Source organism: Pelodiscus sinensis, chromosome 7, assembly GCF_049634645.1.
Source record: "Pelodiscus sinensis isolate JC-2024 chromosome 7, ASM4963464v1, whole genome shotgun sequence".
Classification (NCBI taxonomy): domain Eukaryota; kingdom Metazoa; phylum Chordata; order Testudines; family Trionychidae; genus Pelodiscus; species Pelodiscus sinensis.
Genome location: NC_134717.1, coordinates 56,849,898 through 56,865,101, shown reverse-complemented (window position 1 = coordinate 56,865,101; position 15,204 = coordinate 56,849,898). Strand labels below are relative to the sequence as shown.

Here is a 15,204-nt window from a genome sequence, read left to right as displayed (position 1 = left end):
GGCAGGCCAGTCCTTGCCCACAGACAACCCACCAACCTAAAGCAAATTCTCACCAGCAACTATACACTGCACCACAGTAACTCTAACTCAGGAACAAATCCATGCAACAAATCTTGGTGCCAACTCTTCCCACCTATCTACACCAACACCACCATCACAGGATCTAACCACGCCATCACTGGTTCATTCACCTGCACATCTACCAATATAATATACGCCATTGTATGCCAGCAATGCCCCTCTGCTATATACATCGGCCAAACTGGACAGTCCCTACGTAAAAGAATAAATGGACACAAATCAGGTATTAGGAATGGCAATATACAAAAACCTGTAGGAGAACACTTCAATCTCCCTGGACACACAGTAGCAGATTTAAAGGTAGCCATCCTGCAGCAAAAAAACTTCAAGACCAGACTTCAAAGAGAAACTGCTGAGCTACAATTCATCTGCAAATTTGACACCATCAGTTTAGGATTAAACGATGGCTTTGAAAGTACAAAAGCAGTTTCTCCTCTCTTGGTGTTCACACCTCCACATCAACTGCTAGAAGTGGGCCTTACCCTCCCTGACTGAATTTACCTCGTTATCTCTAGTCTTATTCGGGCCTGCATCTGATGAAGTGGGTCTTTGCCCACGAAAGCTTATGCTCCAATACATCTGTTAGTCTATAAGGTGCCACAGGACTCCTTGTCGCTTTTGCATATAGGGAAGATAACCATACATGCTATATTGGGTGCAATGAATAGGATAGCCTCCATTCTTGGTGATGGTCTTCTTCCTGCATTCTCTTTTTATCTCTATTGCTTGTTCTTTTCAACATTTTATTTTTTTTAATTCAGGCTGTTTTGTTTTCATTTTAAAGAACTTTAAAGACTTAAATATTTGGTACTCCACGAGGAGTAACGGTAGTTCGAACTAGGAAGCCTAGTCCGAACTACCTAGTTCGTGCCGTGTGTAGCTGCGCGGCACGGGGTTCCAACCAGCCAGGATTTAAAAATGGCGGCGCCCGGCTTATGCAAATGAAGCCTGGGAAATTCAAATCCCGGGCTTCATTTGCAAGTGCGGTATGCCTACATTACCCCGCTAGTTCGAATTAGGAGGGTAGTGTAGACATACCCTTAAGTATTAGTTACCTGGATAGTCGAGTAACTTCATGAATTCTTATAGGTTAGTCAACTAGTCTATAGTCCCGAAGGGGTGGGGCCAGCAGCCAGTGTGCTCTGGCTTCACTCCTGAGAAACCCCTGCCACTCTGTGCTGCTGCCTCTGTATCAGAGGCCGCAGTGCGGGGTGCCAGGTGGGGGCTGCTCCATGATGGGAGCTAGTTTAAAAATCAGCTCCCCTTGTGGACCAGCTGCCTGTCTCCCTCTCCTGCTGCCTCTTTATCAGAGGCAGCTTAGTGGGGTGGCAGCACCCCATCTGGGGTGTGTGTGTCTGAGCTCCTGTACCTGGTGCAATCTGGAACTGGGCTGAGTTTCCTGCCTTCCTGGCTCCTAAGACACTTCAAATGCAGAAACACAGTGGGGGTAGGTCCCAGACCCAGTGTGAAACAGGACTAAGCCAGGCTGCCTTCCCACCCAGCTTCTAATACACTTTAAATGCAGAGCTAAAAAATTTACTGGCAAGGTCGGGGGTGGAGAAATGTGTGTAGTCTATAGCATTAACCTATAAGCTTTTGCTTTTTGGTTAATCGACTACTTATTACGTCCCTAGTCTACACTGCATGCTTATTTCAAGATAAGCTATTCTGGAAGAAACATTCCAAAATAGTTTATTTCAAAACAGTGCATCTATACTATAGGGAAGCCTTGAAATTAGTCCAAGGCAGGCTCCCCTCATGTTGATGTACTATCTCTATTTAGAGCCCCATGAACCACTAGAGAGTAATTACTCTGAATGGCCCTGGGGAGGAGCTATTTTGAAATAGCAATTTCGGAATAAACATTATTCCTCATGGAATGAGGTTTACGGAAGTCAGAACAAGCCGTCCGTTATTTTGAATGTATTTTGAAATTGTTGTGTAGATGCTGCATTATTTCAGAATAATAGCCATTATTCCAAAATAACACTGTAGATGCACTCTCAATGATTGCCTGTGCTGTTCATTCCCTTAGATTGGGGTAAGCAAAATGCCTAGGGCATTGATCCAGCCCGTGAGGCAGTTCTGAGCCCTGTCTTCTAGCTGCCTCAACCTACAGAACACATGCGACATGTGACAATTTTCAGGAACCATGGGGGAGGGAGCTCAGCTCGGCCCCTCCTCCCCCTGCAGCCACTGGAGAATGCTTCCTCCTCTCTGCAGCAGGTTATGTTGTGGAGGGAGGAGGCAGCAGTGAGGCTGAGGCTCCTCAGTGGAGCCTTGGCAGGGATTGGAGGTGCTGTGGGACGCAGACCAGAGCTGGCCAGGGAGGTGCTGCTGCCGTGGACACGCAGGACATGTCTGTGCGTCCATGGCAGTGGTGCCTTCTAGCAGGGACGGATGAGAGTTTTGCGGGGCCCAAGGCAGCACAATTTTGCGGGGCCCCCCTTTGGAGACAAAATAGAAAAAAGGTGTCAAATGCACAAATTGAAGGCTATTTTTCATATTAAATGTGAATTGGGTAAATTTGATAGAATTTAGTTGGATAATTTTTATTTTAATTATATTATAATTCATTCTTAAACACAATTCTGCATTAATAATTAAACATTTTAATTTGTATTTAAGTCTACTATAGCTGTTTAGCTCTTTTGGCAGCACATTCTTCAATTGTGTCAGTAAAATCCATTTCTTTACACAGGTCGTTTTCAATCGATATAATGGAAAGACCTACAAAACGCTCCTGGCTCACAGTAGATTCTCTTTGACTGTCCATGTTGGGTGTTCCGCAGCCAGGCAGCATTGGGACTTGCGGGGGCCAGGTGGAGTGTGGGTGTTGAGACTGGGGGGGGCAGGGGGCATGTGGGTGTTGAGGCTTGGGGGGGCAGGCAGCGCTGGGTGTTGGGGATAGACAGCATGTGGCTGTTGGGACTTGAGGGGCCAGGCAGCATTAGGTGCTGGGATTTGGGGGGCAGGCAGCATGTGGGTTTTGGGACTTGGGGGGGCAGGCAGCGTGTGGTTACTCGGGTTGGGGGGCAGGCAGGGTGTGGCTATGTGGAGGATGGCGCACAGATGGGCCATAGGGAGGACCAGCGGGCAGGGGTGTCTGACTCATCAGACAGGCCAAAATGACCATTTCAGCCTCTTGAACAGCTCCTGGCTGGGCTAGAGCAGCTGACAACTCCCCCTGCTCCCAGGGGTGTGTGGGGGGGGGGGAGCGCTGTCTGTGGAGCTGGATGGCGCTGCGCCCATGAGTGGGGGGAGGTGGGGACTGGCAGGAGGAGATGGGGTCTCCCTGGCGGGCAGGTCGCTCTACCCCTGGGCACGGCAGGAAAGGGGTCTGGGCTCCCCCCAGGGGAGAAACCGCGCCACCCACAGCCTCTCCTTGGGCAGGGCAGGAAGGTGGAGCAGCGGGATACTCGGGCGCCATGGCCAGCTGTCGCCGTTTGCCTCCATGGCAACGAGCTGCCACATGAGCCACTGGCTAAGGGAGCCGCTTGTGGACTCACAGCGAAAGGCAGTGGCGGAGGTGTCTCCAGCAGATAAGGGCAGCAGTGGCAGATACACAGCAGGACGAGCGGGGCTGGTGCAGGGCTATTGAAGCACGGGCCCCAGGGCAGCTACCCTGCTCGTCCTGCCTTATATCCACCGCTGCCTCCAGGGCCAGCCCCAGGCTCCATGGCCATGGTAGTGTGCCTCCGGGGATGATACCAGGCTGTATGGCAGTGACAGCAGTGCCTTCAGCTTCTGGATCAGTCCCGGACCGCATGGCTGCGTCAGCAGCACCTCTGGGGCTGGCCCCGGGCTGCATAGCCACAGCAGCTGCATCTCTGGCCTCTGAGGCCGGCCCCGAGCCACATGTCTGCAGCAGATGTGCCTCTGGGGCTGGACTTGGGCCACATGGCGACGGCATCCGGCCATATCGTCATGACAACGGTCCCTTCAGCCTCTGGGCCAGTCCAGACTGCTTGGCTGCTCTGGCAGCGGGGCCTCCGTCTGGGGCAGGCTGGGACAGTGTTGCTGCAGCCATTGCTGCAAGGTGGCAGGAAGTCAGGTAAGGTCCCCCCTCATGCCCAGACTCCCCCCACTTCACTCAAGACCTGGCACCCCCAGCTTGTTTCAAGACCTTTCCTTATCCCCAGGAGCGGCCAGAGGCCGGTGCAGCAGCTGGCACCCTAGGCGGAGCGGCACAATCAGCACCCCTGCCTGAATGGCTGTGACGTCATCATCAGGTGCCTGGGGCAGCGGCGCCCTAGGCAGCTGCCTACCTCGCCTGGGGTCACAGGCCGCCCCTGCTTGATCCTGCACCCTGTCTCCTGGCCAGACACCCCACCCTGCTTCTTCATGCATGTTGCTCCTGCATCCTCTGCTGCCCACACATCTCACCTTCCCTTGTTTCTGCTCTCTCCACCTGGGCAAATATCCTACTCCCAGCCTGCTTCTGCACCCCACCTCTCTCTCAGATCCTGCATCCCATCCCTATCCTACTTGCTGGCAGCCCTGTCTCACACACTGTACCTCTTATTTTGGTTCCTAACCTAGTGCCTAAGGAAGTCTATAACAGCTAGAAACTCCAGAACCCCAGAAAAGTAAATCTGGTCTATGGGAAGCTTTGAACCTCTACTTCCTTTCCCCTCATCCCGTGAGGCTAGGGCGCCAAAGGAGTAAAGTGTCTCAGTTAGGGGCCACATCAGTGAGCATTGAGGGTTTTTAGAGGAGTTTTTTGCTTCTCATTTGTGTGGTCCCCAACTGATATTTATGTGGGTCAGTGACTCCTGACCCAAAAAGGGTTCCACACCCCTACCATAAATAAAGAAAACATTGAAACCTTTTGTGTTGGACATATTTTACTGTATTTAAAATGAAGTTTGATAAACTGACATTAGACAGTAAAAACGTTTAATCTGTTTCATAATTTAATCCGTTCTCACTAGCTGCACCTGGTTCAGATAATAAGGTCACCGTACCCAGCCTGCCCTGGCCTCTTCTCTCCCCTCGGCACACAGATCTGTGAATAAATTAAATCTCAATATGCCACTTCTGAAGGTTGCAGACCTCTGCACTAAAAGATAAGATCTGGATTTAATTAATTTATTAATGAAGCTGCTGTAAGTAGGACTATTAGTGACATTAAAAAGTATCACTGGCAATTGGACCCATACATAGCGGTGAATAATTGAAATCTCAGCACTCCACTCTGAAAGGTTGCTGACCACTCCCCTAGTGCGCTGTCCAGGAGACAGAGACGTGCAAGCCCTTTCAACCGCTTCTTATTTAAAGCGCTCGCGCTTGCTGGGCAGCTGAATTGCCTGGCAGCCACCTGGCAGGTTCCAGCCCTTTAAAAAGAAGCAGCTGAAAGGGCTCACAGCCCCACTGGCCTGTTGTCTGGGAGCTGCCCGGGAGGCATGAGCCCTTTCAACTGCTTCTGTTCACAGGGCTTGTTCCTGTTGGGTGGCTGCCAGGCAACAGATTAGCAGGGGGGCCAGGAGCTGCCAGCCATATTATGTGAATTCTAAGCCTCCAACTCTGGGAGGAGGATCGCCCCCAGCACCCTCCCATCGGCTCCAGGTCCTTTCCATTGCCCAAAAGTCAGGGGGCAGGGACTCCAGGCCAAGCAAAGTTCCTGGCAGGGTAGTTCTCGACCCCGCCCCTTCTGCCCAAGGCCCTGCTCCTTCTGGGTCAGCCATCAGCCACTTCCAAAATGTGTGACGTGACCCCCCCCCCTTCCAAAATTATTGCCCACGCCTGCCTTAGATGCAACTGGTACTGGACGCTGTGAGAAGTGTAGATACCATTTCACATTTAGATAGAAGCCATTCTGTATAACAAAAGCCATTTCAGTTTCTTGTGTCTGCACGAGGGAGTGAACTGGCCTTCACCGAGGTGGAGAGAGGCCAGAAGGATGCGCTGTTGGAATGTGTTAATGAACTATTTTGAGCTGAAGCTCGAACTCCCTCTAAACCTGTTTCTTTCTATGCTGATAATAATTCCTCTTTGAAGTTCGCTTTGATTTCTTGCCCTGACGTCAGACTTGTTTGGTTAAGGGTATAAAATACTAGGATTGATTGTATTAGCCAGCCTTACTGGCCCCGACTTTGCTGGGACCTCGTTTGGCTCACTTTGCTTTTATTGGCCAATAAGTGTCTGTTTAGCCGTGTAAACTGAGTGAAGTCTTTGCTTCGACAGAAGATTCTAATTTTCAGCAAAAATTACAACAGATTTCTCTATACAAGAGACATGACAGGAGTCAGTATACTGCCTTTACTGAATATTGACAAGACAGTTGTACACAGTGGCACGTGGAAAAAAACTAAAGGCTGGGCTTAGAGGCAAAACCTCAGTTGGAGAGATGCAATCCCCACTTGTGCATTGAATGGAAAAACAGTTTTGACACTAGGCCAGAAAGTCAGTGTGGAATTCAGGTGATGCAATAGGATAAACTTCTGCTCTACAAAGAAGAAAAAGTCAAAATTAAAAATTCAGGCAAATCCCAGATGAAAGGAAATGAAAGGATGAAAGGAAACTTGGCAAAAACTCAGGTGCCTGAGCCTTTAAGAACAAAGTTCTGGGAGGCCCATGATCAAAGGGGGAATCATAGAACACTAGAACTGGAAGGGACCTTGACAGGTCGAGTCCAGTCCCCTGCCGTCATGGCAGGACCCAGTACCATCTAGACCAGTATTTCTCAACCTTTTTTTATAAAGTACCCCTTAAAAATTATAAGTACCCCCAGTACCTACAGTTTTCAGATGCAACACATATTTTGTGCAACACATTTGTTTAAACAACTTAATAGTGGCAAGGCAGGCGATTTTGGATGTAAAAAGTACAAAAATAATAAATGCTGTAAAACTTAAAACAAAAATTCAGTTTTGTCCAAATTTACTTATGTTGACATACCCCCCAGATGTCTCTTGAGTACCCGAGGGTACTCATACCGCTGAATGACAAACACTGATCTAGACCATCCCTGACATCCCTAACTGTCATCTCTCTACCCTGATGTCTGCAACACGGGTTTGGCACTGTAACTCAGGAACTTATTGATCAAGAGGTGCCTTTCACATCCTTACTCTGGGTTGGGGGAATAAAAAGGAGAAGGACATTTTGAAAAAGAAATTAATGTATAAAGCTGAGAGAAGAGGAACTATTTTACAGAATAGATGCAGGCCAGCCAGTCACTCTATTTTGGTTGCTTAATTACTCTTGGAGTGCATGTGATGGCCACCTTGTTTTGTGGTAGTGAGTTGAGAAATATTTGAAAAGTTTAAATGGAAGATAAAAGGAAATTTTAAAAGAAAACTCCTTGACATGTTTTGGCCTAAAAGTATTCACTTAGAGTTATTCCTCTCCCCCATCCCTCCCCCGATATCTGTTTAGTGTGCCTAGATTTTTCATAAAAGGGGTTTTTGCCTTCCTTTGCAGCACTGAGCAAAAGGATTGCTTAGGGGCTTGGTGACCCTTCTTCCTGCGATTATAAGGATGGGGCTTGGGAGGAATTCCTATCATAGATCATTGCTCTGTAGGAAAGAAGTCTGGGGAAGTAGCTTGAGTGTTTGTCACAACCCATTTGGGTGGGTCACCTGTGAGAAATGTACCGTCTCATAAATCTCTTTGTGTGGTCCAGCCACTAGAGGCTGACAACCCCACACTGCTATGAATGATCTTCCATCTCAAGATATTTTTGTTCCCTACCTCCCTACTGGAAAGTAAAAGGACTGGGGAAGTATTCAGAAACATTTCCCCGACCAGGGAAACAGTCTGGTGTCTGTGCCATGTTTATTCTCTCGGAGTTGTGTTTTGAGAGGAGACTGTATGATGGAAAATGGAAGAAGTGAAATGCCCACTTGTCTGCCACTGGGCAGACTTGAACCTGGCCCTCTGGAGCTTAGTGTGGGAACCTCTACAGCTTGAGCTAAAAGCAAGCTGGCTCTCTTGCTGTAAGCGGTCTAAGTGCCACTGCATGGGTCAACAAACCACATGAGTTGTGTGGGTCACATTAGGGCGTAGATGTAGGCTTGGGGTGGTGGAGCTTCAGGGTCTGGTTGGGACATAGGGTACAAGAGCAAAGGGCAAATGGGCAGTCTGGGCATGACGTGGTGTGCAAGAGCGGGCTAGGGGTGGAGGTGCAGGGTCTGGAAAAGTGTGGGTCTGCAGGGTCTAGACAGGATGGGACAGAGGGCCAATTACCTGGGACACCTTCCATAGGTGTGCAAATACTGATACTTTAGGGATGTAAACACCAGCTAAAATGTAAGCATGTAACTGTTAAAATCTTACTAGTTACCCAATCATACACACTGCAGACTGTGCAGCTTTACACTGTAAAGAATCTGGCTGCCCTGGAGCAGGGCCGCCAGCTGCAAGTTGGAAGCTGGCTCCTCACTGAAGGCACCGGCTCCTAACTGAAGGCTGTGCAGTGTGAGCTTTATACTCTGGAGCACATAGTGCAGGATTCAGCCAATCAAGCTCATGGTCCCGTGTAATAGGGCAAGACATGCTGGTGCTGCAGCTATGCAGGATAAAGGGGGCCACAAGCCACAGAGCTCCTCCCCCCACATGGCTGGAGCACCAATGCAGTGTTGCCCTATTGCAGGGGAGGGGCGGGAATAGAGCATTCCAGCCTGCAGGCCCTCCAGTCAAATAGTGCCTTGGAAGGACCTCATCATACAATTAGGCAGCTTCAGTGTTTGGGATATCAAAGGACTTATTCCTAGAATTGGCCTGATCATTAGGCAGCTGGGTGCAGTTAGGTGAGGGGTCATTATCAGCTGGAGCAGGGATTTCCCATCATGCAATGCTTCCCTGATTTCAGTGCAGTTCCTCTGTTGAGCTTTCTGTTCTCCATTCTGTATACAATGCAGCAATGCGCATGTGGCTACTGGAGCTTTGGGGAGTGCAGGGGAAGAAGGGGGTCTTCCCCGATGTCTGCTGACTGGCTTTAGTGCAAGCAGAGACAGGGAAGGGCAGGGAGCAATTTTTCCATAAGTCTGCATGGCTGGACATGATGCCCTCTAGCATGCAGCCCTATAACAAAACCAACCGGAGCACAGCAGATGAGAGAATCACAGAAAGACTTGCTAAAATCAGTCCCTACTATTTGCTCCTGTGTTTGTTCCCATTGGCCATTACAAGACAAACCAATGGGAGAGGGACACACCTTGCGCAGAGTAAGGAGTCACCGAAACAACGTTTGCAAAGCGACAGTGGAAATGGGTCACAGCGCGGGGGGGGGGGGCAATCAGGGGCGCCCGTCCATACAGGAGAACTAGGCGGCCCAATATCGTGGAGAGGTTTGGAGATGGGGGCGCCGATTGCCAGCAGCTCGTCTCGGGCCGCCCCAGGGCAGTTCCCCCCGGCAACAGAGGAGCCCAGCGGAGACAAGGAGACGCCCCGCGGGTTTGACCCCCAGCAGCCGCCCACCACGCGGCGCCGCCCGCCCCTGGCCCAGCAGGAGAACGCGCCCCGCTCCCCCCCGAAGGCCCCCTGGCCCTGCCGCAGCGGCGGGTCCCTCCGCCCGTTGGAAACTGCCGGCCGCCGCCTCACCCCCCGCCCAGGCCCTGCGCGTCCGCCGCGCCGCGTAGCCCCTTCGCCCGCGGCTGTACAGGTCCCGGAGCCGCTGGGCCACGCGCCGCGGGGGCGTCCCCCTGCTCGGGGACTTGGCCTCATAGCACGTGCCCCCGCCGGACTTCTGGCGCACACAGACGCTCCCCAACTGCGCAGGCGCGAGAGCCACCTTTTCGCGCCAAAAGAGGGTGGGGCATTTAAACGGGATTAACACCACCTGTTTCCCCCAACCCCGCCCTCGTGAGGCGATGGTATCGCCCAGCATATAAAAGGGCCGGTCTGGCGCGTGCTTCATCACACAGGAACAGATTCGCTGTCCTGGCACGTGCCGCTGGCTGCCTGGCAGAAAGTTGGTTATTGACTCGCGCGGCACGTTTCAAGCAGCCGGCTTCATGTTTCCGGTTGGTGAATGACCGGGCGGGGGATCAGAGCACCGAGCGGTCCCGCGGCTCCCAGCGAGGGCCCCGCCCCGCCCGCTCCCGGGTCTCCAGCTGCAGCGCGTGGGGCTGCCGGCGCGTGCGGCTCCCTCCTGGGCTGGCTTAACATGGCGGCGCGAAGAACGCGCGTTGGTCTCGCGCAGCATCTGGCCTTGCAGTGGCGAGCGGTGAGTGCGGCTTTTGGGGGCAGCGTGAGGGGGCGGGGCGCAGGGATCCCTCCTCCCCCGCTGGGTAGAGGGGGAAGAGACTGACTGGGTTGGTTTCCTGCAGTTGGGACTGGGGCAGTGTGGCCAAGAGGCAAGGCTGTGAGCCAGGCCCCCTGCTTGGAGCCGGTGCCCAGGGAGAATTGAGAGAACAACCCACAGCAGCTGGCCGGGGGAAAGAGGGAGTGGAGCGGTGTGAGGGTGCTTCTGGGGAGGGGCTGTGGTATGAGGTGGTTGGGCTAATTACCCTAATGAGCACTTACTTCACTGCTGTTGTTTGCAGGGTCTGTTGTTAAAGGCTACACTGGGAGTGCTTCATTGAAGATAGGCCTCTGGAGGATGACTGAAATGGAGGCAAGGCTTTGAGATGGGCCTCCCTCCTTCCAGGTAGTATCCAAAGAGAATTTAATAACCATCCAATAGGGGAGCCTGCCTGGCAAGAGTCAGAGTGGAGCTGTGGTAAATGTGGCTATTTTTGGGTGGATGGGGAAGAATGGAAGTTGTGATGTGAGGTGACTGGGCTAAGTAGCCAAATGTCTGAGCACTTTGTTCACTGGTGTTGGTTGCAGGGCCTGATAGAAGAGGGTTTCTTGCAGGTGAGACTTCAGGGCAAAGCCTTGAGCTGGGCCTTTCTCTTGGATCTGGCAGCGTTACACAAAATGCAGCCAGAAGCAGAACTCAGTGGGCAACATAGAGGAGTACCCTGGGAGATACCTAAGAGGATCTCAGATAAGTGTCTCTTTGGTTTGTGCTGTGAGGTGGTTGAGCTAGGTATCCAAATGTCCCTGCACTTCTCTCACCGGTGTGGATTTCAGGGCCTGATGTGAGAGGGTGTATTGGGAGTGTTTTGTTCCAGATGGATTCCCGGGAGACTGGATTGGAGGCAGGCTTTAAACCAGCCCCTCTGCTTGGAGCTTGCAGCCGGAGAACTGAGTGAGCAACTTAGAATAGTCTCCTGGAAAGTCTGATGCAGCTGCAGTAAGTGTGGCTTTTCGGGGCACTATGCTGCGAGGTGGCTATGCTAAGTATCCAAATGTCTGTCCCCTTCCTTCACCGGTGTTGGTTGGAGGGTCTGTTTGAAGATGGTGTATCGGTGGTAATTTCTTGCAGCTAGCACTTCAGGGGCAGCGAAGATCAGAGGCAGGGCTTGCAGCCAGAGACCTGAGTGAGCAGCCCACAGAGCACTTGGCTGAGGGAAAGTCCGACTGGAGCTCGGTAAGTTTGGGCTTTTTTGGGGTTGGGGAGAAGCAGGCTAAGTATCCCAATATCCATGCATGTCCTTAACTGGTGTTGGTTGGAGAGTCTTTCGGGAGAATCTGACTGGATTTGTTTCTTGCAGTGTTGGATTGGAGACAAGGCCCATGAGCTGGGCCTTTCTCTTGGAGCCGGCAGCTAGAGAGACTTGAGTGAGCAGCTGTGAAAGTAGAAAGAATTGTACTGTAAGAGAAAGATGAATTATGCTGTAATTGAATAAGTTGAAGGAATATTGTTTCTCTGAACAGGAAGAAGAAAAGTATGTTAATGTTGTCTGTAGGGATGCAGATCAGATTTCCTATTAACTCAGGCCCACCTGGCTAGCAAAGGAACATTAGGTGTTAGGGAGAAAGCAAGTGAGATCACCAAGGAGATATGGACAGGAGATTGCTGTGTGCTTGGCGTGGAAATGAAGATACTTGACTAGCCTCACACTAATCATGTGAAGTTTTGCCCCCTCTTTTAATCCTGTTAATTTTGGCTTTCTTTTGAGTGTATAAATCAAGGGGTTTGAACTTTGTATGGCACTCACATTTTCTGGGTGCATTTAGCAGAGCGGCATTGCTAATAAACAGAGCGGTCTGACAAATCTGAGTCTTGTATGACTTTGACAATTTGGAGGTCCCACCGAGATGGCAACCGTCTTTGCTGAGGTTGTGATCATCCCTGACTGTCTTGCAGGATGACCGTGGCAGCCGGCACCTGGGCATTTGGCCCGAGCGGTCCTCTACCAGAATGGAAAGGTGCACAACCACAGCGAAGTCTACGCCATGGAACCTGTTGGTTCCCGCTCGGTTCTGGTAGGGATCCCGGGATCTAACATCAGGACTCTGGTCAGGTCGTCACTTCTGTGTTTTGTCCGGACTGAGGACTGTCTTGTCTCTGTGACTATCCGTCTTCCCTGTGGTGTGAGTGAGTCTGGGAGCCATCCCTGTCCAGGGACTGGCTGACCCAAGGGGCTCCTGTCCCCGCGGTCTGCGTGACTGGAATCTGTACTATCGCAGCCGCACCGCATCTTGGATAAAATCCTTGGAGTGAACGCAAGGGCGATTGAGGCAGTAGCCTGTGGGCTTCTTTTGTGTGTTGCACTGGGCACCGCTCTGATGAACCCAGATTTCCTCCTTGTGTGATTGGTGTGTGAAGCCCTCCTGTATGGGTAACCAGACGTCTAAGCGGGGGGCAGTTCCCTCAAGGGACCCCGGCTCAGCTTATATATTTTAGAAAGGGTCCGGACCCCTGCAAATTTCTGGAAAAATGATCTAGATTGACTCTGGGGGATCCCAAAACTCAGTGGCCACTGTTAGGATCTTGGAACAAAGACCAAGTGGACGTCTTAAAAGACAAACTTGGCCGTCCCAAAACTAAATTGGCTAGAGGAGAGGTAGATTGCTTCATGCAGTGGTGGGCCGAGGCAAATCTTAGATGGACTGAATCGAAGTTCGCCTCCCTTAAAAATTCTAATTATAAGTAAAAAGCTTTATTGGAAACCTCCTCTCCCACCACCAGACCAAGCGCTTCCCTTTACCCCGTCCTCCGAGAAGACTCAGACCTGTCCCACTTGGAGCTATAAAGCCTGGACCCACACGGAGCTCCACTCAATTGTAAAAGGTTTTCCAGAGCCCCAGGAAAACCCTACCAAATTTGCAGAGGAATTTTTGCTAGTGTGCAATGCCTATGAATCCTCTGAAGCAGACCTCCTGCAACTGCGTAAGCTACTTATAACCCCTAGCGAGCAAGAAAAAAAAATGGCTCCTGATAGCAAATTGGCCCACCACTGAGCGTCCTTCTAATTTGCCAGACGCTGGTCCTGACGCTGCCTACTGGAACAAATGTAAGAATCAAGTTGCCTTTCACCATTGTATAACAAGGTCTGTAATTAACTTGGAAACAATGTAACAAGGGTTGTCTAAATTCTCTATCACTAGTAAATCAAGATTGGAAATTTTTCTAAAAGATGCTGTAAATCAAGCTAAGCCCCTGCATGAGGCCATTCCCCAAGTATGGACTCGAAAAAAAATCAACGGGACGGCCATACGTTGCTGTAAACGGCAACCGAGAGAACCCGGGCAGCTATCACACCCGACTGACGTTTTTTTTTTTTTTTTTCCCCCCCGCAACATTCTGGTATACAGCGACGGGGTGAAAATGGACAGAGTGGAGCTGTGGTAAGTGTTTCTTACAGATGGGACCTGGGAGCAAGGCTTTGAGACAGGCCCCTCTGCTTGGAGCTAGCAGCCAGAGAAAACTGAGTGAGCAGCTTACAGGGGAGTCTCCTGGAAAAAGTGTGGTGGAGCTGTAGTAAGTGTGGATTTTTTTTGGGGGGGGGGAGCCATGCTGTGACATGGCTTGGCCAAGTATCCAAATGTCTGTCCACTTCCTTCACCTGATGTTGATTTTACGGTCTGTTTGAAGTGGGTATATTGGGAGTGCTTTTTGGCAGGTGAGCCTTTGGAGGTTGACTGGATTGTAGGTAAGGCTTTTGAGACAGGCCTTTCTGTTGGAGCTAACAGCTTTACATGGAAAGCAGCCAGAATCGGAACCCAGTGAGCAACTTGAAGTCGCCTGGGAAATATCTAAGAGGAGCTCAGGTAAGTGTGGCTTTTGGCTGTGCTGTGAGGTGGCTGGGCTAACTATCCAAACATCTGTCTACTTCATTCACTGGTGTTGGTTGCAGGGTCTGATGGAAGAGGCTGCACTGGATTGGTTTCTTACAGATGGGACCTGGGGGCAAGGCTTTGAGATGGGCTCCTCTGCTTGGAGCTCTCAGCCAGAGAGAACTGAGTGAGCAGCTTACAGGGGACACTCCTGGAAAAAGTCTGATGGAACTGTGGTAAGTGTGGCTTTTCGGGGAGGGACTATGCTTTGAGGTGACTGCGCAAGGTATGCAAATATCTATTCCCTTTTTTATCTGATGTTGGTTGGAGGGCCTGATGGAAAAGGGTGCATTGGGAGTGCTTTTTTGCAGGTGAACCGCTGGAGGCTGACTGGATTGGAGGCAAGGCCCTGAGACAGGCCTTTACTTGGAGCTGGCATCCTTACAAGAAAAGCATCCAGAAGCAGAAGTCAGTGAGCAACGTAGAGGAGTCACCTGGGAAATATCTAAGAGGTGCTCAGGTAAGTGTGGCTTTTGGCTGTGCTGGGAGGTGGTTGGGCTAGGTATCCAAATATCCATGCACTTTCTTCACTGGTGTGGGTTGCATGGCCTGATGTGAGGGGGTGTATTGGGAGTGTTTTGTTGCAGATGGATCCCCGGAGACTGGATTGGAGGCAAGGCTTTGAACCGGCCCCTCTGCTTCGAGCTGGCAGCCAGAGAATTGAGTGAGCAGCCCAAAGAGGAGTTGGCCTCAAGAAGTTCCAAGTGCGGCTGGGTAAGTGTGGGTTCAGGGTGGGGGAGAAGCTGTACTGTGAGGTAATTGGGCTAAGTATCCAAATACCTGTTCACTTCATTTACCTGATGTTCGTTGTATGGTCTGTTGGAAGAGAGTGCTTTGTTGCAGGTGAGCCTCTAGATGCTGAGTGGAATTGAGGCAAGGCTTTGAGGTGGGCTTCCCTTCTTCAAGGTAGCATCCAAAGAGAATTTAGTGACCATCCAATAGGGGAGCCCACCTGGGATGAGTCCAAGTGGAGCTGCGGTAAGTGTGGCTTTTTTTTGGATGGATGGG

General features: G+C 51.0%; 1 long non-coding RNA gene across 1 annotated transcript; it reads left to right on the top strand.

The window, feature by feature from the left end:
* Window positions 1-8,315: 8,315 nt before the first annotated feature.
* On the top strand, window positions 8,316-11,696 carry LOC142830219 (uncharacterized). The gene is made up of 3 exons (XR_012905268.1): window positions 8,316-10,252; window positions 10,572-10,675; window positions 10,885-11,696. It is a non-coding gene; the product is annotated as an uncharacterized LOC142830219 (long non-coding RNA).
* The last annotated feature ends 3,508 nt before the right edge of the window (window positions 11,697-15,204 follow it).